Source organism: Lissotriton helveticus, chromosome 7 (genome assembly GCF_964261635.1).
Source record: "Lissotriton helveticus chromosome 7, aLisHel1.1, whole genome shotgun sequence".
Lineage (NCBI taxonomy): Eukaryota > Metazoa > Chordata > Amphibia > Caudata > Salamandridae > Lissotriton > Lissotriton helveticus.
In genome coordinates, this window is record NC_136068.1 from 1,423,011,399 (window position 1) to 1,423,037,351 (window position 25,953).

The 25,953-nt window shown below is 43.6% G+C and overlaps 1 long non-coding RNA gene across 1 annotated transcript in view; it reads left to right on the plus strand.

Annotated features, from left to right (window-relative positions):
- Nucleotides 1-311: 311 nt before the first annotated feature.
- The window catches only part of LOC144767447 (uncharacterized), a 32,571-nt gene continuing 6,929 nt past the window's right edge, over nucleotides 312-25,953 (plus strand). The window contains exons 1-2 of the long non-coding RNA XR_013598208.1: nucleotides 312-448; nucleotides 555-672. This is a non-coding gene — a long non-coding RNA (uncharacterized LOC144767447). The remainder of the gene's footprint in view (nucleotides 449-554; nucleotides 673-25,953) is intronic.

Genomic DNA, 25,953 nt, shown 5'->3' on the forward strand with positions numbered 1-25,953 from the left:
AGAAACTGCTCGATACTTTCCTTTTAAAAACGGAACCTGCAAGGACAAGAGACAAAAGAGATAAGTGTAATTTCTTTTGGTTTTAAAGGCGCCTTTCTACTTTCCTTTTAAAAACGGAACCTGCAAGGACAAGAGACAAAAGAGATAAGTGCAATTTGTTTTGGTTTTAAAGGCGCCCTTCGCAAGAAAGGACCCCCGAACAATTTTTGGAACTCTTTTGAAGAGACTTTCAAGAACTAAAGATTTTATGTGAAATACAGTCAGGATTTTAAAGTTTGAATTCTATATTAAGAGTTTGTATTCTATTTTAAGGAAGGTGTGAGGAAGCAATCCCTGTAATCAGAAAGAGATTATTTCTGTATGTCATGTCTGTTGTGTTTTCTCCCTTTGGTGAAATCTTTTATTTAGATTGCAAGTCACAGAGTGAAGACACAGATCGTAACACAGAGTAAGTTACTGGGAGAGTGGTGTGTTATTGAAGGAATCAGACTGAAGGGGGAATTGCTCTTAAGTTTTCGGAAGGGGTTTGATAACAAATTGTTTGTTCTTTCCAGTGACGCTTTCCAAGGGATAACACAAAAAGAAGACAACAACACAGAGGACTGAACACTCTCCCAACTCATCTGACAAGAAAGACATACTGGACGAAAGACGGACAACAGCTGAACGCAGGTAGGCGACAGTTAGAACTTAGGGAAGAGAACAGAAGTTAGAATCTTTTTGAATCGACTAAGAGAGTTGAGTTAAAAATTAAACTTAGGGTTCTTGTTGTTTCGCAGGTCGTCAGCAAGAACACTACGTCCAGTACCGGCCCTCCTCCCCTTTGTCTAGCCTAAACCTAGTAGTGTTTAATAATTCCTCAAGGTAGAGGTTAGTCTTTAGGGAGGTTGGTCCCTTGCGTCCCTGCGATTTTGCTACTCGTCTCAGGATTTACTCTTCAAGACGTAGTGTTAGTCTTGACAGAGGGAGACAGGAGTCACACCCCAGGGGTGGACTAGGTCAAACCACTGTGTTGGCCATGTGGGTACTGTCTGTCTGTTGGGATACACCTGTGAGAAAGTTAAGGTTAGGTGCTGCACAGATGTCGTCCACAGGTGAGGAGAAGGGTTCCCTTTGGGTTAGCTTAGTGGGCCCTGAGAGTATGGACAGAAGCTGCCTGTAAAATGTAACTCTGGCCTGTCATTGCAGAGCCTGTGTGCAGTGTGGGACTGCCATGTCGACTTGGCAAGTGCACCCACTTGCCAGTCCCTAAACCTTCCCTTTTCTACATGTTAGTCACCCCTAAGGTAAGCCCAAGGTACCCCTGTGGGCAGGGTGAATTGTATGAGAGCATTCTCCATGATAATGAGCTGTAAGAAAATGGTAGAAAAGATGCGTGGCCCATATCTCATAGGCATTTGCAAAGTTGTTGATGCCAAGTCTAACCTACATCTCATTGATATTTAAAGACTGTATTGCAGCATAGCTGGACAAAGCTCAGCCCCTGCGCTAAACTCTTGCCCTTTCGGCTGCTATCATGTAACGCTGATGGCCTACTTGGCAATTATATTACCCCATTGCCTGCCTCTTTTATGTCTTTTTGTTGTCATTTTTACTGGCTGTTATTTTTTTTTATCTTTGCCTTATATCATTATATTGGTTGTTATTGCTTTATATCATTGCCTTTTGTGTCTCTCAACTCTTATGTAAAGCCCTCTGATACCCACTAGGGTCATGTTCGCGCTATATAAATACAAATATACGAAAGATAGGACATGCTCTGAAGTGTGTGGCATGTCCTGATAGTGAATTGCTGCCAATTTCGTTTTTCACTATTTCAAGGCTACCTATTACCATAGGACAGAATGGGGAGTTTGTTTATAACATCTTATAAACATAACTGGCCCAAGGAACCAGGTAGAAAAATAAAGTTTAGTATGGCTGAACTCAGAATGTAAAAGTACATCTTTTACTGAGGACGACTTTTTCATTCTGTGTTTGAAAATACCACTTTTAGAAAGTAGGTATTTTCTTGCCTAACCATCCAGTGTTCCTCTGCAAGGTTTGCATATTGCATGTCTGGCTTTTGGATAACAGGGGCTGGAAAGGGGCTGTGGCTCCAGAAGTCTGATGAGTCAGGGCTGGGCTGAATGGACCTGGGTTGCATTAAGAGTAGGGGGAGATTTCATTTTCACCTGAATGGGCCTGGTCTGCCTTCAACAATGCTGTCTTAACCTTCTGCCCGGAAGCTGCACCAGTGAGGACAGAACTGGTTTTGGTCAGGTACAGACACTCTGTGCCTTCAGATCACTTCTGGGAATCAAGAAAAACCTTTTCCAAGGAGAAGAGCCAGAAAAGCTGATGAGGAATACTGCCCCTGTGCTGTTTGCTGTCTGGGGTTGGCCTGCAGTGGCTGCTTGCTGCCAAGGAAAGGAGAAAAGGATTTTGCTGTTTGCTTTGTGATCTTGAGGATGATCTCCAAGGGCTTGAAACTGAGCTTGCCTCCTGTTCTGAAGTCTCAGGGACACAAAGACTTCATCCCTTCTGTCTCTCTGCTGTTTCAGCTGCTACAGAAGAAAACTGCAACACCGATGCCGGTGAGCGATGCTGTAACCTGCACCAAAGCAGTGGGCACCGCTCGTGAAGAGCATGACGCACTGCCCCGACTTGCACCATAGGTCTGACGCCTGCTGACACTGTGCCATTTCGAGTCCGAAGCCGTCATCGAGGCGCTGCCTGCACCGGACCTGAGGACACCGCTTGTGACGTCCACTGCGCACCGTCCTGACTCGGGCCGCAGCTCTGACTTCAGCGACACCGGTGCTTCATCAACGTGGAGCTGATCCTCAACGTGGGTGACTCCCGAATCCTTCAGCATCGTACCGTCGTAAGGAACTGACGCCTCTCCGCCATACGTGACGTCACCTCCCCGACATAGTAAGGAACTGATGTCTCACCTCCCCTGCCCTGCAGTAAGGAACAGAGGCATCACCTTCCCTGGGGTTGTAAGGAACCACTGCCACAGGTGCCAACGAAGCATCACATCCCCAATGCTGTGCACCGTCTTTGCTTTCCACAATTCCAAGGTACTGTTCTTTGTGGGTCTGCTTGACTCCGTGCCCGATGCCGTGCACCTCGCGATCGACGCCGTTCTTTGGGATTTTGATCTGTCATGAAGTCGTAATGACTCCAGGTGGAGTTATTTATTGCTACAAGCTTTATTTGAGTGAATAACCTATTTTTTAGGATATCTTGATAACCGTATTGTGATTTTTGTCATTTGGTCTTGTTTTGGTTTAGATAAAGATTACTTATTTTTCTAAACTGATGTGGTGTCCATTTGTAGTGTTTTCACTGTATTACTGTATGTGTTCACAAAAGCTTTACACACTGCCTCTGAGATAAGCCTGTCTGCTCATGCCAAGCTACCAAGGGGGTGAGCAGGGATTATTTTAGCAGTATATCCCCCTTTCCCTGACTAGAAGCAAGGCCCCAATTTGGACAAAGGTATCCACCTCTGCCAACTAGAGACCCCCATGTCTAACAGTTATGATATCAGTATTCTCATGTCTATATACATCTTTTCAAAAAGAGAAAGGCCTATTCTTCAGAGAACCTACATTTGTTTTATTTTCTACCTGTCCAAGTTCAGGTTTTAATATTAATGTTAGAAGTATTTTCTAGTGCGCTCGCTTGCCCCCAAGGGCATCTTCGTGCTTGCTGAGGAAGAGAGACCAAGTAGCTCAACCATTTAAAGCTTAACATAAGGCCATGTTTTGAGGACCATCCTAAATGCCAAAAGTTGGGGTTGGGCTTTGATATGCAAAGGGAGATTGTTCCAGTCCTTTAAGACTCCTAACAGGAAGCTTCTCCCTCCCCAGTTGACAGGTTTGAATCTAGGAACTGACAACACTGTTTCAACTCTTGGAATTCCTGTAGTGAAATATCCACCCAAATTCCCATCTTGTTTTATGGCTTAATCATTGACATCATTTGGGGCTTGCCAGGGGTCGCAGTTGTGAATCCTGCTCACCCCTTGTGACCCCTGGCACTGCCTTTACGACCCCTGACCTCAGAACTGGCAAAATCAGTACTAGGAACTCACCGGCTATTCTCCTGCATAGACGTCATTTTCTCTAAGTGTTTTATGGTGATTAATAGTTTATTCACTATATTATTCGCTAGTAGTGTAATAAAGAATGGAGTACTATTAGCTGGAATACAACCCTCCCAGGCAGCTGAGATAAGTAGAAAAATGCTCAAAAATGTATGTTGTGTGTGTGCTTGCATATGAGAATCTGTTTAGTCTGTTCATATGAGAGTGTGTGTATGTATATGTAAGCATGGGTGTATGAGTGAAAGTAAAGGTCAAATGGCGTGTGATGCCACTGGTATTTTGGTGAATTTATGTTCTTAGGCTCAATGAGTGCTCAGTGCCAGTCAGTTTTATCTTATTTCTTAATATATACAGTGCTACTTACTGCAGTTTTAGTGGTCAATATATGTAAGTAAATTCAGGGCGTGCAACCTTTCCATGTCTACTTCAGTAAGATGATGGTGCAGTTGCGAGTTTAATGTTGGCTACTCAAGGCAGGCTCTATGCATTTGGTTGGTGGGAATGTATTTTTGGAAGGAAGAGCCCATAAAAGCGTAATTCTCTTCACTAGCCTCTGTGCCTCAAAGCAGACTCTAAAAAAGCACAGACAGGCCTCATATCTTTACAGCTGTTTTAATGCACTGCCCCCCAAAAATCTACCAACTTCAACAAGGTGTCTCACCCTCTGATGCACCTACCGATCCTCCTTGTGAGCCCTGCATTTTGTGCGGTTATGAGGATTCTGACGTTAAGAACTCTATTGTCAAATTTACCGATTTCGTGCGGTGTGTCGTAGAGGACATTCATTAGGTGAGCCAGTAAAAAAGAAAAATGTTGGGTTAATTTCTCATACGCCCACCTATTTGGTATTCATTGATGATTTTGAGTACGTCCTCGTGGTTTTCTGCGGAAGTTGGCGCCAGATGTGACCCGAATATGGGTTCTCTGTGAGTGTCCCTGCGGTAACCATGGAGATATGCTTGGCGTTGTCTCACTGCAAAGTAATTGGTTCCCAGCTCAATAATGCCTTGCTTCTAAATGTTTGTGCATCCCGCTAAGACTATAAATAAGCAGAAAGCCTAACTTATAATAATTAGCGCCTTTTGCTCAGATCGTAATGGCGTGCAGTTATCTATATGCATACTGAGTGTTATACTATATTCAGTCACAATTATCTTAGTTGCAATAGACACTTAACATCCACAAAGTTACTCTCAGTGTCTCTTTCTTACAGTGGGAGGAAAAGGCTAGACAGCCTTTGAATTCTTTGTAAAATATTGCTGCAAGACAAAAAGAATCAACATATAAGTGTAAAAAACATGGTTTGATCAAAGCTTGTTCAAGCTCTCTTTTGGCTCTTTTGGACTGCAATTACCTGACAACTTGAGTTTTCAGCTGTTTTGCTTTCACCAATTTCTGTAAGTTCAATGTATGAGTCATATGTTATGTCATGTTATGTTATGTCATGTGTATTTGGAAAGCACATTATCACCTGCGAGGGTATCCTGGTGTCATTTTGTTAAACATCTTGGGGGCTTGAAATACATTCAAAGTTGTTCCAAACGAGAAGCCCCAAAATATTTCTTACCTGGACCACAACACTTTTATGTCTCGGCTAGACAGCGCATGCATTGTCTCAAAGAGACATGTTGTATTTAATCTGTGGGCTACAGCCCACTCATAGGCTTACCATATGCTTGCTCCATTGTCTCTCTCATATCCTTTGTCCCCATTTATCCATGGCATGCGTGCACTATGCATCTTCTTGTGTTTAGCCCTCCCACAGATCATGGACCAAGTACTTGTGTCCTTCCACTGCTCCTGTAATAGAGCTTCTTTTCTCTCTGTGTGTGAGCACTTCACACAAGTGTTTTTGTTCCACCTGCCCTATGGCAACCCCAGCCAGATTGCCCTCACATCCGACCACTGCTATATTTATTTCACAGGTCTGCTCATGTTGTTTTGTTTAACACTCTACAGAGTGCTTCTTTTCACTCCCTTCACTTCTCGAACCTATAAGCACTTCCTTGATCATTCCTTTTTTGTTGTTGTTTTTGCATTTTTGTATAGTGGTGTCAGAGTGCTTTAGGAGATAGGATCTCATCCGCTGAGCTCCTGGGGTTGGAGATCACCATAACGGTAAATATCCCCCGCTAACCCAGCCATCCACCTTGCATCGACACCCAATTGTGTCTCCAACTTCTTGGGAACTACGAATCTCTACCTTGGAGTTGCTTTCCTGCACCTGGAGGGCTAGCCGTCTTAGACTCGACGCGCTCGCCCTCTGCTGCCTCGACACCCACCATCGTCACTCACCCACTGGACTGTCCGGTGCACACTCCCCTAGATGCGGTCATGCTCCCTGATCCCGGGTCCATCCTGCTGGGCCTAGAGCTCCAGCGCCGGCTTCTCTACAAAACCGATAATCGTGACTCGTCACTAGGGTGAATCCCTCCAACGCTCTGGACCCGCTCTCACACCGTGTAGGAGTCCCGACACCTCTGCAGACCCAAATTGGCGCAGTCTTTTCACCTGCTTGAGGGCAGCTCAGAAGCCCAGCTGGTCCTTGAAATCAACCAGGAGCTCTTCTGAATTCTTTGGATCCTCTTCAGCATCGGCTATACACGTCCTTTGGATGGTTTCTCAGGGGTGTGATAAGATCTCTTTGGCTTTCCCTCAGCCTGCTTCCTCCATATGTGGCCCCCAAGGTGAGAGAGGGGGCCCATATCTTAATGAGGCTGCCTCCGGGGGAGCTTCAGCCAATGCAATGCCCCCGGTGTCGTTAGGGGTCCCTATGTCATGCCCACATCAATTGCAGACGCCCTGGGACCGGATTGCCTGACTTCAAAATGGCGTAAGTCAGGCGACTTCAGAACTAGTCCCCCTGTGGTCCCCAAAGTGAGCAGAAGGGGCCCATATTTTAAGGAGGCTGACCCGGGGGGTGCTTCTGCCAATACATTACCCCCGGTGCGAGGGGTCCCCCTGATTTGTCCACAACGAATGTAGAAGCCATGGGACTATATTGCATAACTTCAGAATGGCGTCGGTCAGGCGATTTCAGGTTTAGGCCTGTGTGGCCCCCAATGTGAGCAGAGGGGGGCACATTTTTCAAGGAGACAAACCCCAGGGGGGGCCTCAGCCGCCTCATTGCCTCCGGTCTTGGGAGGGGTCCCCCTGATTTGCCCACAACGGTTGCAGAAACCCTGGGTTCCGACAGTCCGACTCTAAAATGGCATCGTCAGGTGCTTTCAGGCTTCGGCATGCAGCCTTGAGCCTAGGTCACAGAGCAGGCCCTCTACGTCTCCTCGCCTGCCCCAACCTTCGTGCACCATCCATTGCCCTGTGAGCTGTCTAGTGCAGTCAGTCTACAGAGCAGAGACGAGTCACGGGACGCTATGACAGCCGTGAATCAGGGGCCCCATTGGCACTGTACAGCAAGTTCTCTGTGCCTTCCCAACATGCTACCACTACGCTCAATCACCTCTCCAGAGAGAGGCCCCGGATTGACGCTGTGCTTCAGTGCCTAAGCCGCCAAAGAAAGCACTCATCACCAAGGTCTTTAACCTCTTCACCCCAGCCACCTCATGGGTGGTCAAAGTGGATAGGTCCCAATGCCGACATGATTATACATACTATGACCCTTGTCTGCTGATTACTTTACTAAGGGCCCATTTGCCGCAGGAAATGTTTGGTTGGACCAGAGTCTTTTGCCCTGCTAACCTCAACACCTCTTGACCGCACATTAATCGGATAACTACGTTCGACTACTGGAATATGTGCCTCCTTCATCTTCATATATTCCTTCTCACTACCTCTACCCTAGCAGCACCTTCCTCCTCCCCCATCACCCTCCTCCTCCTCAATTTCCCAACATGGCCACCTCTCAAGTTAAGTCTGGAATTAACTGCTTCAAAATCATTTATCCCCCTAATGTGTCTAAAGCTTCAGCGAAACGGTTCAAGCATAACACCATTAAACGTTTTCCTGATTCCCTCTTTGTTGATCAATCCTACAATGGTGATCATTGGAGGCTCAAAAACAACTTCATTTTTTTCACTCATGACATCCCCTCCTGGTCCACCAGCTTCTATGACTCCCTCAACGTCACCTCCTCCTCATCCCTCCCACATGGGAAACAGCTAAAAATGTCACCCTCTACTTGTTTCAACGGCTCCCTCACTTTCTCACTTTATTACAATGGTACTGTCTTGATCCAAGCTCAAGACACCTGTCTCTCTCTTTGACCACCTCTCCCCCTCTCTCTACTTCCCCCCTGCAACTGAGATCTCCCTTGATTCTTCATCTAGCTCCACCCATTACTCCCTTTCTCCTCCCCTAACCCCCCATACTCCATTAGACCGCTTCCACGGGAGGCACAGGCCAAACATCTTTCCCCTCTTCCCCAGTTCCCTCCTCTCCCATTCCTCCCCCATCCATTGTGCACCCCCTCAACACGTCGGCCATACCTCTAGCTAATACTCTCTCTTCTTCCACTCTGCACCATCCCGATATTCCAATTTTACCTCCTTCTCCCTACCCCTACCTGCCACCACCTATTTAGTCCTCCTCTCCTACAACCTATTCCCCAAGCTAACTTTACATACATTTCCCATATTCCCTCCTCTTCTCTTCTTCTCTACCCTCTCCCCCCTTGCCTTGTATCCCGAATTCTTCACTAACCCCCTGCATCTCTCTTCATTCACCATTCCAACCAGTAATGCTGCTCAACCCCTATCCCCTTTCGGTAATCCCTTTCCTTTCCCTCCCTCGGACCCAGCAGAAACACTTTCTGTCTTTAGCTACCCTACAACCCAACTCCCCTCACTCTGCCTGGGGCCCATTCCCTCACATCCACCTCTCCTAGCTTACAGGACCTTTCTAACCACTTCCCCTCTCTTCTACCCAAACCTCCAGCCATTCTATGGCTCCCCTCTTTCCCCTCCTTGCTACCCGCCCTCCCTCCTCATTCTGTATCAATTTCCCCCTATTTTCGACCTCAATTCTTATCCTTCCTACAACCTAAACAAAGATAACCCTCTTTTCACAACTGATGCACCAACAACCTCTCTTAACCATCATCTATCTCCACCATTGAACCTTGTACCCCAACACCCCCTCGTACTCCTACCTCTCCCTGCCCTCCCTCACCAATTGCACTCACCTCTGTACCCATCGAGCCACCTAACTTACCCTGCTCAGCCCTACTCTCTCTGGAAAATAAGTTAGGATCTCTCATCACCTCTATTTCCCAGCTTGAAGCTACCGTCTAACACTTAAGCACTAAGATTTCCACCTTTCCAAACACCCCAACTCGCTTGGCAAATACTCACTTCCCCAAACCCCTGAGAAACACCTTGTCCCCACGCCCCAAAAAAGCCAATCACAATCTGTCTTCTGCAGACATCACTAACCTACTGGCAAGTTACAAGACCTCGAACGCCACCCCCTTCCACTTCCCTCTTAAAGTAACTTTACTATCTACACTATTCCCACCATCTCTTCTGTCAGAACTAATGGCCTGCCTTCTTCCTCCCGCGCACCCTCTTACAAGTACAATATCCCCATCACCCTTCATAGCCCAATCGCCCGTCACCAAAACAGTCTTGTCAGAGTTGCGCTGTTTGCTCCACAACTGCAGATCTGCTATGAAACACACACTGGACATTTCTGACACCATCATCCTCCACAATCTCGATGTGCTCTTCCTCACAAAGACCTGGTTCAATGACACCTCTCATTCTGTTTGATTTTCTGTTACCCACCTACTACTCTATCTTTAGAAATGACAGAACAGAGAAAATGAGGGAGGTTTTGCAATAATCTTTAGAAACTCCCTTCAACTTAAGACTTTTCCTAACAGCTCGTTCCGTTCATTCGAATGCTTCAAGTGCAACACTGCACACCATTCAGATTTCATGTCATTTACCACCGCCTGGTGGCTGCTCTTCTTCTTTTTTTAGAGGAACTCACCGACTTCATCAGCAACCAATACTCGCAAAGTGACAGACAGATGTTCCTGGGAGACTTCAATCTTCACTGGGGCTCGTTGGAAGACTCCTCTGCTAATATGCTGGCCACTTTTCTCTCAGCAAAGATCTTATCCAACACTGCACTGAAACAATAGACTCTAAGGGCTGAATTCTGGACCTTGTTATTTCTAAGGCAGACATGCTTACTATTGCTATCCCTATTCATGTAGACTGGTCTGACCACTTCGTCATCCCCTTCTCTCCTCACCTATCACACTCTATTACTCTTGGCCAACCTAAAAGGACTACTACCTTGTTCCGTAACACTAAAAACATTGACCTCGATACTCTGTAGTTCCGCCATGCTATCACTTCCAAGGCTAGACCCGAACTTGGATGTCAACAATCTCACCTCCCAATGCCTTTCAGTCCTTGCAGTCGAAATCGATAATGTCGCTCCTCTCCAAAGCAAAAGGAAAAGGCCTATTCCCTCAGCACATTAGTTCAACAAATCCCTCTATGAATAAAGGAAGAACCTGAGAATCCTTGAGAAACAATGGAGACAAGCTCCATCCACATCTAATCTTGCTAAGTTACGTTTAGCAAGATCCAAGTACCACAAACAAATCTTCCTTGAAAAAACATCACACTTCAGAACCCTCCTCGACTCAGCCAAAAACAGACCTAAAAATCTATTCGACCTCATCAAAAAGCCCAACTGCTCTCCTTCAACTTCCCTGCCGGAGGATTCTCCAAAGAAAGCAGTGGAATTCACTATATTCTTTGACAAAAAAGTGAAATCATTGGTGGATCAGGTCATTCATCCTACCCCTCTAGAGGAGCGTAAATCCTTAGTGATTTGGCAGAACTTTGACGCCATCTCTGAAGATGCCCTCCTTAAATGCATCCTCGAAACAAAGCCCTCCAACCATTCTCTTGACCCCATCCCTAGTGACATTGCCATTTACTTCTACACCCATACTCTTTCTTATTGGACCAGTCTGATTAACCTCTCCGTCAGTTAAGGCTCCCTTCCTGTTACCTTTAAAACAGGACAGGTTACCCCTCTTCTTAAAAAACCCAACTCTTATGCGAACGAAATCAACAACTTCCGCCCCATTACTAACCTCCCTTTTCTTGCAAAAATCACAGAAAGATGTGTAGCGAAACAACTTTCCCGTCATATCAAGGACAATGATCTTCTTGACAATTTCCAGTCTGGTTTCATTCAAAACTGCAGCACAGAAAAAGCCCTGCTGCAAGTGATCGATGATGCGCTGCGTATACTCGATTCAGGGGAGTCTTGTCTTCTGATCCTTCTTGATTTTTCTGCAGCTTTTGACACTGTCAATCACAACACTCTCCTTAACACTCTTTAACAGGGATTGGGTTTGGAAGGCATAGTGCTTAAATGGTTTGCCTCTTTCCTTTCGGACAGATCCCAAATGGTCAAAATAGGGAACAGTCTTTCATCTTCATTGGCGGTAGGGCAAGGTGTCCCTCAAGGCTCTATCCTTGCACCCACATTGTTCCATCTCTATTTGGAACCATTGGGAAATCTCCTAAGTAAATCTAGGATCCTCTCCCATCTCTATGCGGATGACACCCAAATCTATCTCCACACACGATCTATCAATCCTCAACTGGTCAACTCTACTCTCTACTCTATTCAAAACTGGATGTTAACTCATCAACTCATTCTGAATCCCTCCAAAACAGAATTCCTCCTCCTCTCAACCTCTCTCTCTCCTACTCCTGTTCAATCTTGGATGGATCAGCTGAATCTACTTAACAATAAACCTATCTTTGTCGACAGTGGAAAATCCCTTGCTGTCTTACTCGACAAAAGGCCCAATCTACTGTCCCAAATCAACTCCATTGCAAAGAATGCTCAATATCAACTGTGCCTTCTCTTCTTACTGGCCTCCCCAAATCCCACCTTTCCCCTCTTAAACCCGTTCTCCATTCAGCGGCTCGGTTTATATTTGGGGCCAAAAAAAGTGACCACATAACACCCATTTTGTCTTCCCGCCGTTGGCTTCCCATCGAGGCAAGATCAATCCACAAGATGGCTTGTATCGCTCACAAAGCCTTGCACACTTCCTCCCCTTTCCACCTGACAAATAAACTGAAAATCTCTGGAGGCTGTAGACCGTCTCGTAATGTGGAAAAATTACTGCTTGAGCCTCCCACTTTCAAAAGGGAGTGATTGATGACTCAATCCTTCTCAGGCAAAGTGGTGAGAATCTGGAACTCGCTTCCTCAGCAGCTCCGCACCACCACCTCTACCCAGACCTTCAAAACTGACCTCAAATCTCTTCTCTTCCAAAGACACTTCCAGAACTAATACACGCCCTTTCAAGTCCCTCAAGGAAGTTCTTTCACTAATGTAAATTTGGTATTCCATGCCTGTACAAGTGTCATCCCAGTGTGCTTTTGTGTTCTTGAGTGACTGCCATCCGTTGCTATATTATACTTCTTCTTGTATAATATTTACTTTTGTAACATGTACATTTGTAATATTTTCCTCATGTATCATAACTGGTCCTATTGTGAAGCGCTCTGACACCTTCGGGTAAAGTTCGTGTTATATAAAAATGCATCAATAAATAAAGAAATAAGAGCCTGATGTAGGTAATAGTGAAATACCGAATTTTAAATACCGAATTTTACCGATTCTGTATTTAGAAATCGGTATTTCAGATGTAGGTAAGAATTCTGTAAAAAATACCGAATCCTTAATATTCGTTATTAACGAATCTGTAATTGAGATTCCGTCATAACAAATACCTACCCATTCATTCCTATGGGCTTGGAGGCCCATAGGAATGAATGTGAAATCATTCGGTATTACCTATTCCGTATTACCGAATCAGTAATACCGGGAGGTATTTCAAGTGTGCCAGGGTGTTCAAAGGACACCCTGTTGCACCCCTGAAATGTGCATGTGTGCACATGTGGCACACATGCATGCCCTTCGGGCATGGATGTGTGCCACATGGCACTTCAAAAAAAGCAAGAAAGTGCTTTTTTAAAGGAATTCGGTAATTACCACCAACTTGAAGTTGGTGGTAATTACCGATTCCTTTAGGCCCAAAAGCACTCTTTTATGTGCTTTCTACATTGTATTTAAGGAATCGGTTTTAATACAAGGAATCGGTATTAAGGAATCAGTATTTACCGATTCCTTCCCTACATCACGAATGCCTAAATACCGGTCGGTAACTGTGAAATTTACCGAAATTCACCATTACCCACCGGTATTTGGGCCACCTACATCGGGCCCTAAATCCTCTATAACTCCTCTGTGTTCCCCTCACAATGATCTTATGGTCTTCCCGGCAGCACGAGCACTCTAAATCATAAAGAATTACTTTTAGGTTTTGCACTGCATTGTAATCATAGACACGCGTGACGCGTCGCTTATCTTTCGTCATCTGGTTACCACAGCTAACTGCCATGTTAAGTTATTGGATTAGCTTCTTCCAGAAAACACATCAACAGGCTTTGAATCAATCATTGACACTGAAAGTTCATGACATTTGTAAACGATAGGAGATGTGTTTGGAGGGTGACTGGAGAGACCGTATTTTATTAGCCTCTGGAGTTCTGCCAGGGCCTTGCACTGTCATACCCAAGCAGTTCAAAGGAGCCATCACCGAGATTTCACTTTCAGATATCAGCGAGGCACTGAAGCCTGTTCGTTTGGTTTATTATAGTGATAATGCTTCACCAAAAATATTTTTCATATTCTTTCCCCACTGCGAAAAAAAACATCTTCTTCCTCAGTTAAACCTATCTTGTTGAGTTAGAACATATAAAGTGACATGATAACATAAATTGCAGTAAAACAAAAGTAATTCACGCTTTACGTGAGATCACACTTTAAGAGAAAACTGCGATAGGTAACTAAAAAAGTCTGAACGCTAATGCAGCAAGTTGAAAATTGATGCGATGTGGGATTCATTGGCTCGGTCGGGTTATGGTTCCTGCTCGTTGTCTGGTCTGGTTGGATTAAATGGATTTACAAGCACTTCCCCAACCCGACAACACGTGCAACAGGGGCTCGATGGTCCTCTGAATTAAGTCTTCATAAGTTAAGTTTTCCTGTAGGTAATACAAATAGAGGCCAGTGGTATGCCAGGAACATAATTAGTGTCCATGCAGTGTTAGAATCCTTGCAGATTATTAGCAATAGTTGCAACAATATAAATCCGTTCACACGCAGGCTCAAGTGCAATCATCACAAACTCCAACTTATCTCTGTGGCCTTCCAAGCCTCATGATTGGCAGTGAAAGGGATCTTTCCGGTGAGATGCACCTCTTCTGCACTGGACCATTTCCACTTCCAGGCAATTCCAGGCTGCAAGGCACGCTCCAAAGCTGGAGGCACACCACATCAGACCAGGCACTGTGTGTGTGGGAGCCACTTCAATTCAATTCAATTCATAACATCTTTATTCGGACACATGAGGCCATAAAAGAGAACGCATACACTAAACAAGCATTGGAAATGCAATAGGTCTTGCATTTGCTTAACTTAGCACTAAGGGTGTTGTAAATGAAAATGCATTTTACCCATGTGTTCTGGAGTGTATGTATCTATGTATGGATTTATGCGGGCTGGATTGCAATTGTTAGTTGTGGAATTGTGTGGGGTGGAGTGGATTTCAGTAGTGGAATTATTTATTTAGAGTTTTGTATAGCGGGGACTTGACCCAAAGGCATTAGAGCGCTTCACAGAGTTAGCACAGCAGCAGTTACAAAAGCTACATCAGTGCAAACAACAGAACCTAGTAACATCCTGACAAGGAGTACATGATAGACAGCAGGATATAAGTATGGTAGCAGCACATGCATGAGATTACATGAAAAGCAAGTAACAGTAATTTATGGGCTAAAGAACGGTGATGGATTAAACCCAGATCTTTTGACTGGGTGTGAGTGTTTGATTGATTCAGATGCTCCGTCAATCACCACCCCCTTTTGTACCGCTTTTGGCCACCATATGTGTGGCAGTGTATGCTCAGACGTGAGTCCCTTGCTCACTTTGCCACTGGATTCAAGCAAGTCGGGCTGAAGACGGCTGGAATGCCAGAAACCGGTCCTCAGAAGCTTGTTTCCGGTCCAGGGAAGGCATGGCTTGGCAGTTCGGGCTGGACTGTTCCCATGAGGCACAGGGTCAGACTGATTTGCATATAGCCATGTCTGAACTGGGGTGGCAGAGTGGGCTAAAGAACGGTGATGGATTAAACCCAGATCTTTTGACTGGGTGTGAGTGTTTGATTGATTCAGATGCTCCGTCCATCACCACCCACTTTTGTACCGCTTTTGGCCGCCATAAGTGTGGCAGGGTATGCTCAGACGTGAGTACCTTGCTCACTTTGCCACTGGATTCAAGCAAGCCGGGTTGAAGACGGCTGGAATGCCAGAAACCGGTCCTCGGAAGCTTGTTTCCGGTCCAGGGAAGGCATGGCTTGGCAGTTCGGGCTTGACTGTTCCCATGAGGCACAGGGTCAGACTGATTTGCATATAGCCATGTCTGAACTGGGGTGGCAGAGTGGGCTAAAGAACGGTGATGGATTAAACCCAGATCTTTTGACTGGGTGTGAGTATTTGATGGATTCAGATGCTCCGTCCATCACCAACCCCTTTTGTACCGCTTAAGGAGTACATGATAGACAGCAGGATATAAGTATGGTAGCAGCACATGCATGAGATTACATGAAAAGCAAGTAACAGTAATTAGTAACAATATAGAAGAGGTATACGGTAGACAATGTGGTCTGGGTACTGTATAGCAGCAATTACTCAAGTGCCAACGAGAGATCATAGGGATACATTGTGATCATGTACAGAGAGGTATACTTATTCACAGTAGGGTATGCAAACAATATAATTCTGAGGTAGGTATGGTGGGAGTTGCGAAGGTGAGAGAGTGGAGTCACAGTTTTTCCAAGGCAGGGGTACTCCAGTTTAGAAGGAGCGTGTGGGGAGGAAGCACCAGGCCAATAAGATTGTTTAGGGAGAAGGGTTTAGACAGTTATTGAGTAGAACAAGTTTAAGTTTCATCTTGAAATGAGGAAATGAGTGATTGTCTCATAGGTCCTGAAGTAACAAGTTCCAAATTCTGGGAGCACTGCCGAAGAAGGAGAATGTGCTTTTTAAAAAATTGCCACAAAAAAATAGACGTGAGTAAATATAAGGCAACATTTGCAAATACAAATACATCAGTATAAATGAATATGCAGAGCAAAAAGGAGCATTAATGGAGAAAGAAAAGGGAAAAGGAAGAAGAGAAATAACGACTGATAAAAGGAAGAAAAGAGGGAAAGAAAGAAAAAAGAAAGAAAGAAAAACACAGGGGAAAAAAGTGTGAAGAGAATAAAGAGAGAAAGAAAGAAGAGAATACATACAATCAGTCCCACTGCAGTCAGGACCAAACCCTACGCAATTTTAAGAAAGATCGGGGGCCTATAGCTTTTGCCAATGCAGTTTCCATTTCAAAGATTTCCTTCATCAGAGACCAAAATTCGTTAATAATGGGAGGTGTGGCATGTAGCCAGGAGCAGGCTATACAAAGACGAGCTCAAGAGGCAATAATGGAGGCTATGGGTTTCTAAAGAACCCAGAGTCAGGGAAAAGTTCCAGCAGCAACTCTTTCCCCTAGACCGGGCAATCGTAGCTGACCCAGGCTGACAAAGCCAGAGCGATGTTAGACCAGAAATCCTTCAACCGAGGGCAAAAACATATGATTTAGATCGGCAGCGAATTCATGACATTTACAGCAGTTGGTCTTAGCAGTGGTTAAATTATTAGCCCATTTAGAAATTCCCTCGGGAGTGTAATACAGCATAAGAATTATTCTATACTGTTGTAATTTTAAATTGTCGGATGATACAGCTGAATCAATGTTTTGAAGAGACTCTTGTATTTCCTCCCTGGAAATATCAAGCCATAAGACCTGGCTAAGTTTGGCTGCAATTTGTAGATCATCGTCACCAACAGCCCCGATGAGTTTTTGATAAATTTTACCAATAGCTCCTCGCCCTTTGGTACCAACAAGTATAGACAAGATTTCACATGAGCTGGACAGCTCAGATAGTCCCCAACCTCGAGTGAGATAGTCCCTAACTTGCAAATATTTAAAAAAGTGGGTGTATGAAAGATCAAATTCTTCTTTTAGTGAAAAAAAAGTTTGAAAACCCTGATCATCATACATCTGACCCATCCGAGTTATGCCCCTGATTTGCCATTCTTTCCCAATATAATCGTGAAATATATTGGGAAACAGAGGAGTCCCCCATAACAGAGTATATTGGTGCAAGTTCGGTATTGCGTAGGTTTTGCAAATTTCACGCCACATTTTAGTAATGTTTCTGACTACCTTAAAGCAAATTCATTTAAAATAGTTAGGGTCAGATATTTGGTACAATAAGAACCCAGTATTAGGCCCACACACCAGCTTATAGAGAAACCAATTGGGATTTGTCTTCATTCCTCTAAGTAAACTCTGAATCCGTTCCATGAATGCTGCCCAAAAGTATAGCTTAAAGTTGGGGAGTTTAAATCCGCACTGTATGTATGAATGTTTTAGAAATCGGATAGCTCTTCTAGCCCTTCGATATCCCCAAATAAAACTGCTTAAAACACTATCTAAACATTTGAAAAAAGAAGACGGTATAATTAGTGGGATGGTGCAAAAAAGGTATAACAATTTTGGCAAGAAATTAAGTTTAACCACATTGCACTGCCCATAGATGCTAAGAGGAAGACGGTGCTAGCTCCGTAACTTCTCTGCTACTTTCTTTAATAATGTGTCATAGTTTAGTGGGACGATTTTGTTGACTTGGCTATTAAGACATACCCCGAATAGATAGCTGTTTTTGTGACACCAAGAATTACTGGGGGAGGGATTCATTGAAAATTAAGAATCGTCTGTGTTTTGTGTAAATTTAGCTTGGAGCCTGAGAAAAAGCCAAATCGTTGTGCTTCATTGATGATTGCGGCCATAGCTTTGATAGGGTCTGCTGAAAGATTGCAACATCATCCTCATAAGCGGTTAGTTTTAAACTGGTCCCGTTCAAAATGACTGGATCGATATTGCCATTGGTGAGTAGATGTTGGATAAAGGGCTTGATTTAAATAGCAAATAATAAAGGGGATAGAGGGCAACCCTGCCAGGTCCCCCTTTGGACTAAAAATTATGAAGAAGAAAGCCCATTAAGTTTAATTGTAGCTGTTGGGTGATTATATATTTTCTGTATCGCAGAGATAAACCTTTGACCAAAGTTCATACAAGACATAAATATCCATAGTGTTTCCCATGTCACCCGGTCAAAGGCCTTCTCCGCGTCTAACATCAGCATACCCATCTGCTTGCCTAACTGACCCGAAATATCGAATGCGGCTATTGCAGTATTAATATGAGCAGAAGTGTCTCTTCCTGGAACGAAGCCATGCTGCTGCTCTGAGACTTTTAGGTGAATTACTGGAGCTAAACGGGGCACAAGAATTTTAGAAAGAGCTTAGCGTCAGCATTAATCAGCGCCATTGGTCGACATGAACTCATATCATCAATAGGTTTCCCCTTTTTGGAAAAACAATGATGTTAGATACATTTCACGAGAGGGGAACCTCTTTTCCTTGAAAAATAGAGTTACATACCTCCGAAAAGACAGGGATCATTACATCTTTAAAGTTTCGAAAAAATTCCAATGGAATCTTGTCTTCGCCGACAGCCTTGCCGACCGGCAAAGCCTAATAGCTTCCTCAATTTCAGATATGTCAATATCTGAGTCCAGTGGCTCGGAAGCCATCGGATACAGGGTTGACAGCTGACATTCCTGCGCATAATCCAAAATGATCTGTTCTCCTGAACTACTTGAGCCACTATATAAGTTAGAATAGAATAACCTGAACTGTTCAACGACGTGGACAGACCTAGTGTAAGTCAAGCCGTCCACCCTCTTAATCATTTTTATGTGGGTTTTAGCATTTTTATCTGCAATTTGATTAAGTAGTAGCCGACCAACTCTTTCACCATACTCGTATTGTTTGGTCCGGAGCTTGTGGTAGTTATTAGCGACCTTATCTATTAGCCGTCTTTTGAGCTTGGCCCGTGATTCAACAACCTTTAGATATAATGAATGTTCAGTCTCACTCTTTGTGGTGATAGCCGCAGCACGCTGGTGCTCCAAGTCTAAGCACCGTTTTTGCTCCTGGTCCCACTGTCGATAGCCCGATCTACTTTGCCTTATAATAAATTGAAGTGTAACTCCTCTGACATAGGCTTTTAAACAGTCCCATATGATTGCAATTAATGCAAAACTTATATTAGAATCGATATACTCCCCAAGTGCCTTACGCATCATCTCAGTGTATTCCGGATTGCTATAAAGATGTCTAGGAAAAGTAAAATCCCTGGTTGGTACTTGTGTGTTTGAATGGAGCTGTGCTGTTAGCATAACAGGGTTATGATCGGAGGTGATTTTGGGGCAAACTGCCACCAGTGCGTTTTTCAAACTAGAATATTTGGCAAAAATCATATCAATTCTAGAATAATGCTTATGGGGAAATGAAAAAAAGGTGTAGCCTGTTATATTAGGGAATAGTCTCCTCCAAGAATCTTCCAGCTGATGCAGATGTAGGAGCAGAAACATTCGTGGTGTCAATCCTCCTATCCATTATGCAATTAAAATTGCCCATCAATATCTTATCGCCAGACCATTCCAGCAGCTCAGAACTCACTTGGTGGATAACATCTGTGCAGTCCGTGTTCAGGCCATAAACCATACAGATTGTGAGTGTGTGTCCATAGATCAAAATTATTTGCGATTGCCCACCTCCAATTGAGACAAAGGAGACAAAAAAGGCAGTTCCTTTGTTGAAAGTACCACCGATTTCCCCCCAAAGTCTTAGCAACAGGCAGGTACAGAGAAAAAAGGGGGAGCAGTCCTTCAGGATAGTTGTTACAGCGACCCCCACACTTACTGCTTCCACCACCTCTCAGCGCTGCAGCAAGCTGCAAGTCCACAAGAGCCGCCTTGAGAATAAGGGAGTAATCAGCCACCAACAAGGCAGAGTAAAACCACGAAGAAGGAGTATGTGCACGATTGTTCTTTCTAGAATTCAGGTGGAATCAGGAGCAAACTGTCAGAGCTTCGAAGGGATCTCTTTTGTCTGGCTTTTGCTAGTTTGCTAGTTTGCTTGCGAGGTAAACTGGTTTTCCCAAGTATAGAGCTTTGTGGGTTATGCAAGATGATTTGAATATATATCTTGCCTCTTTTGATAGCCAATTGTTCCATAAGAGTGGGAGTAATGTGGTTAAAGCAACTTTCCCTTAATAGAAGTCTGACCGCAGCATGGAGTGTGGCTTTCAAAGGAGATAAGTGTGTTTTTGGGATGCCTGTGAACGTCGCATAACCCTAGTCCAGTTTGGAGAGGACTAGGGATTATAACACAGTCCTTAGGTCCTATGGGGTATGAAGGATTTGATCAGGTTTTTTAACGCGTAGAGGGCACTTTTAGCTGTGGCATTAATGTGGCCTTTCATGGTCAAGTTTTTTTTCAAGTGTAATGCCCAGAGATTTTACTGAGTTGGAGATGGATAGTCTGCAGTTTAATGCTGTGAGGTTGTCAAGCCAGGTGTTTATGGGAAAGGACTTATTTATTCGTTGGATGAGTAGCAGTTCAGTTTTGCATGGGTTAAGCTTAAGATGATTGCTAGTTAGCGAGGATTGGGCCATGGAAAGGGTGCTGTTTAGGTGCTAGATGTCTCTAATTGATGAGACTTTCATGTAGAGTTGGGTATCATCAGCATAGAGGTGATAGGCAATTCTGGCTTGTTTCAGGGTCACTGTAAGCGGTTCCATATAAAGGTTGAATAGGGCAGGAGACAGGATTGACCCCCTGGGGGACTCCTTGAGAGTCTGGTGTTACTTTTGAGGTGGAGTTGTTTAATTTGATTAACTGTGAATGTTCGTTGAGGAAAGAGGCAAACCATTGAAGGACAGTTCCATTGATATCTGCTTGCCGGGAGAAGGTGTGGAGAAGGATATCATGGTTGACAGTATAAAAGGCAGCTGAGAAATCCAGGAGGACCAGGAAACAGGCCTGGCATTCATCCAGAGATCTGTTCTTTATCAGCAATGTTCAGTATAGCACCCTCTGTGCTGCAGCCTCTCCTGAATCCAGATTAGAAGGTGTCGTGCAGGTTGAATTTTTCAATGTGGTTGTTGAGTTGTGCGAATGATTTTGGCTAGGAGAGGGAAGTTAGTAATAGGTCTGTAATTGTTAAGGTCATCTGTTTGGTGCCTGTTTTTTTAATGAGGGGGGTGATTTGGGTGAGTTTGAGCGACAATGGCATGGTACCGCTTGATATGGAGGAGTTGGTGATTTTGGTCCATGCAGGAGAGATGAGATGACTGAGCTTTTTTAATAGCGTAGCTGGGAGGAGTCAGAGATGTGTGATGTCGGCTTCATTCATCACAGCAATTAGTTTCAGGTCTTCTTCTTTGGGAACATAGTTAAATTCAGTCGACATTGCATCGTTATTCAATTGCAAGAGGTTGAAATGGGTGTTCTGGCTTGCTGAGAATGGGAGTTTGAGGAGACACCCATTGGTAAGAGGTAAGGCCTTGTGTGGCGCCTCATAGCAAATGGGGCTATCCATGGTGCAGGATATGGTGGTGGGTGGGTCAAGGGAGAGTTTGATGTTGGATATTTTTTCAGAGAAGAATGTCGCAAATTCTTTGCAGTGCTTCTTGGAGGTGCTGATTGTGTGTTGAGGGAATGAACAGGTTTGCTGTTTGATGATGTTAAAAGGGCCTTAGGTCTGTTCCTAACTGTGGAATGTGTGATGGTGTGCAGAGCAAATGCATGGATAGTAATTATGTGGCTTTCAGTGTATTGGAATGATATGGAGTGGGAGTGTGTGTGATGGATGTGGTGTGCAGTTGAATTTTGTAGCATGATGTGCAATTCTGTGGTGCGTATTGGATGTATATGGTGTGTAATTGTTTGATTGAGTTGAATTATGTGGTTTGGTGTCCAATTATGTGGTGTGGATTGGAAACATGTGGAGTTGAATTATATGTGTACCCTGAATCATCAACTGAGAATGCCTGTAAACCTTCCCCATATCCTTTTGACTCTATCATCTAGAAGTGAACCATCAGCAGTGCTTTAGTGTCAAGTGCCTAAACAAACCTTACAATACACAAGGTGTTTACCCATTTTACATTAACAAGTTATGGATCACAGTTCTTCTGCATGCTCATACCTTTAGTATATGTGGAAGTAGTGGCTGCAGATATCAGGGTAAATAGCAAGAACACCACTTATTCATAAAATAGAGACTGAAACAAAACCCCTACCAAAATGTCACATAGCTACCGACTCAGAACTATTTAACTACAAAGCTAACTTATAGCCAATAATTATACATACAAGTCTGATTATCCCCAGAAATTCACTCAAATAAACGGCAGACAGGCGTCCACAGTGGGAAGTAGTTCATCAAGCCTCATCACTGAATTTCACAAATTTGGGCTTGCTAACTGAGAAGTTTTCTGCAAAAGAAGAGAGTCCAGTATGATACAAATCAATAACATATTACAGGGCAGTGTAAAATAATAATATGCAAAGATCTGAAAACCAGAGAAGCACGGAAGTCCCTCCTCCTTCCTATACAAATAGCCCATACACATTCTTCGAAATATTATTTAACAAAAGAAGCCAAGAGCTAAAAATGAAAGGCTTCAGCTCTTCCAAAATGGAGACCGGAATAGGAAGTAATAACAAACCAAAACAAATGATACTCCTCTGCTCTAATTAGCAAGCTAAACACATGGGCAGTAGAAATCAAGAAGCTGAGAGGCACTGCAATCCAGTAGCTTCAAATTGAAATGAAAAGGAACTAACCTCCCGGGCAACCGGATATATATTGACGAAAACTCCAGCATTATTCACGTCTCTAGGAAAGTAGAGGGAGTAGCCATCGATCCGTTTCTTAATATATGGGAGTGGGCGTGGGATGGATATAAGGAGGTCAAGGCAAATGCACATTCTTACTTCAAGGCAGGCTACATTCTCAAGCCATAAACTGAGAAGCTAAACCTCATACAAAAAACAACTAATAAGGTGAAATTAAAAAGGGTAAAATTGCATTTCTAAAGTGGGAGATTGCACTGTAATCTCATTAATGGTTGCTTGGCCTGATATTACAAAATTCGGGAAGCTTGATGGTGTTCCCCCATGGGATCACTTTTGCGAGGGAGGGGTAAGACATCTGCCAAAACTTGTACATATTGAGGTTATCAAAATGCAAAAATAGAATTTCACAAAAAAATGGACACTTGTAACAGATCTAAACCATTGGATAGATAAATTATGGTATTCTCAAAAACACAATGTATAATATGGTATTGCGGTGTATATTTTTCTTCCGCCCCTACATTGCAGTTGTGGCAGTTATCATTGAATACCATAAAGTGCAAGGTGCCTGCCTCATCCAGAGGCTCCTCTGGTCTAGATTCGCAGTGTCCAGAGATCCGTAAGTGAGGTGAAAAATAAATGAAAAAGTGGTAACCCAAAAAGGATTTTGTTCAATTAAAAAATAGATCAACGCCCAAAACTTTATTGGTGGCGAGGATCTACAAAATGGATTAAAAGGATAGGTACTTGTACTAGATCAAGTAACTGGATCTAGAAGTATGGTATTAAAAATGGTGTCGACATGTTTCAGCCCCCTATGGCTCAACGGAGTCTGTAGGGCTTTCGTCAGGACTAAACAAACATACAAAACATAAATAGTTACTCACACCATTTGTGTAGGTTACTGCTATGGCTTACTGGTTCAAATTTATCAGTTGCCAAACGTGCTCTTTTAACCTGCAAAAGAGGGACACAAAACAAAAGTATACAATACATATAATAATGTATTAATGTGTGTACGGAGGCACCAGAGTACGTGTTGATCTCTAAGGGCTATTATAACATTTTGTAAAACTTTTACTTTAGTGGAGTTAAGAACTGGAAGGCAAGGGACTGGGTTCCTGGTGGAGCGAATAGTCTGGTGAAACAAATGTGCATTCGAATGGTGTGACCATTAAGAAGCTGCCTGCATGGTATTACCATTGCATGCACGATGGTAGCATTATATATCGGATACCGCTATCAGGGTGTTCGTAGAGTGATGCCAGTATCTCGACATGGATATTATGTGGTGGAGAACTATTGTAGGTAATGCACGTGTATAACTGGTTATATGGGACAAAGAGCTGCTCTATAACGTAGGCGGCGCAGAACATTTTTCGCCAGGACCCTATTTTTAAAGAAGTACGAGAGTTCCAGGTGCATGGACTGCCAAGTTCTGCTTCAAACAAAGGGGTTCGCACAGAGCCCTATCATGGCTATTCCCTAGGAGTGAAACCACATTACGATATTACAACCTGATATAACGTGAAGAAAGCAGCTGCGGTGTCATGAACTAACCTCCCGGGCAACCGGATATATATTGACGAAAACTCCAGCATTATTCACGTCTCTAGGAAAGTAGAGGGAGTAGCCATCCATCCATTTCTTAATATATGGGAGTGGGCGTGGGATGGATATAAGGAGGTCAAGGCAAATGCACATTCTTACTTCAAGGCAGGCTACATTCTCAAGCCATAAACTGAGAAGCTAAACCTCATACAAAAAACAACTAATAAGGTGAAATTAAAAAGGGTAAAATTGCATTTCTAAAGTGGGAGATTGCACTGTAATCTCATTAATGGTTGCTTGGCCTGATATTACAAAATTCGGGAAGCTTGATGGTGTTCCCCCATGGGATCACTTTGGCGAGGGAGGGGTAAGACATCTGCCAAAACTTGTACATATTGAGGTTATCAAAATGCAAAAATAGAATTTCACAAAAAAATGGACACTTGTAACAGATCTAAACCATTGGATAGATAAATTATGGTATTCTCAAAAACACAATGTATAATATGGTATTGCGGTGTATATTTTTCTTCCGCCCCTACATTGCAGTTGTGGCAGTTATCATTGAATACCATAAAGTGCAAGGTGCCTGCCTCATCCAGAGGCTCCTCTGGTCTAGATTCGCAGTGTCCAGAGATCCGTAAGTGAGGTGAAAAATAAATGAAAAAGTGGTAACCCAAAAAGGATTTTGTTCAATTAAAAAATAGATCAACGCCCAAAACTTTATTGGTGGCGAGGATCTACAAAATGGATTAAAAGGATAGGTACTTGTACTAGATCAAGTAACTGGATCTAGAAGTATGGTATTAAAAATGGTGTCGACATGTTTCAGCCCCCTATGGCTCAACGGAGTCTGTAGGGCTTTCGTCAGGACTAAACAAACATACAAAACATAAATAGTTACTCACACCATTTGTGTAGGTTACTGCTATGGCTTACTGGTTCAAATTTATCAGTTGCCAAACGTGCTCTTTTAACCTGCAAAAGAGGGACACAAAACAAAAGTATACAATACATATAATAATGTATTAATGTGTGTACGGAGGCACCAGAGTACGTGTTGATCTCTAAGGGCTATTATAACATTTTGTAAAACTTTTACTTTAGTGGAGTTAAGAACTGGAAGGCAAGGGACTGGGTTCCTGGTGGAGCGAATAGTCTGGTGAAACAAATGTGCATTCGAATGGTGTGACCATTAAGAAGCTGCCTGCATGGTATTACCATTGCATGCACGATGGTAGCATTATATATCGGATACCGCTATCAGGGTGTTCGTAGAGTGATGCCAGTATCTCGACATGGATATTATGTGGTGGAGAACTATTGTAGGTAATGCACGTGTATAACTGGTTATATGGGACAAAGAGCTGCTCTATAACGTAGGCGGCGCAGAACATTTTTCGCCAGGACCCTATTTTTAAA